Raw genomic sequence first — 706 nt, 5'->3', positions numbered from 1 at the left:
AAGTTGTGCATTTTCTTGTTTTACTTTATATGGCATAATTTTGTTCGCCCGCTGCCCCAAAAAATGTACATGCTTGTTTCATCTAATGTTATGGTTGATCGAACACAGCTCCCTTCTCGCACAATGAACAATAGGCCGATAAGCATTGTGCACTAGACATCCCGATATATCATTCATTGTCTTTTTCAGAGAATGGAAAATCTTGTACGCCCCTCTTTACACACAACTCTGTTTTATGCGATCTTTGCGTGGACATTCTTTTTATAACATATCAATATAAACCACAATATGGGCTAGATAGCTCAGTTGGTAGAGCGCCGGTACGTTAATCCGGAGGTCGTTGGTTCGAATCCCACTTTAGTCAATTCTTTGTTCCCACCTCAAAAGACATTCTTTTTCTTCTGTACACTTTAAGAAGGAGAGTCCTATTATTCAAGTCATTTGGGACCTCTTTTGTTGTGTTTTCAGTCTGAATAACCTCGGGAATTGTTTGTGCGGATGGTTTTAGGGGCGGTCTAAGAGAGGGTCTGTGTTATTGCGTCAACATTCCTCTTATTATGTATACTTATTTAGGAAACATCCTACTCTTGAAGTCGTTTGAACCTCTTTTGTTGGTCCACACTTCGTATAGGTAGCGTTTTAAAAACACGTTGTTTTATTGGACTGTCACTTCTGTGGAGGATTTTAGGGGCGGTTTCAGACTCAG

At 39.9% G+C, this 706-nt stretch overlaps 1 non-coding gene across 1 annotated transcript; it reads left to right on the top strand.

Annotated features, from left to right (window-relative positions):
* The first annotated feature begins 291 nt into the window (after positions 1–291).
* Trnan-guu lies at positions 292–364 on the top strand. Its single transcript has one exon. It is a non-coding gene; the product is annotated as a tRNA-Asn (tRNA).
* The last annotated feature ends 342 nt before the right edge of the window (positions 365–706 follow it).

Source organism: Asterias rubens, chromosome 13 (assembly GCF_902459465.1).
Source record: "Asterias rubens chromosome 13, eAstRub1.3, whole genome shotgun sequence".
NCBI lineage: Eukaryota > Metazoa > Echinodermata > Asteroidea > Forcipulatida > Asteriidae > Asterias > Asterias rubens.
This window is presented reverse-complemented; position numbering and strand designations above follow the sequence as displayed.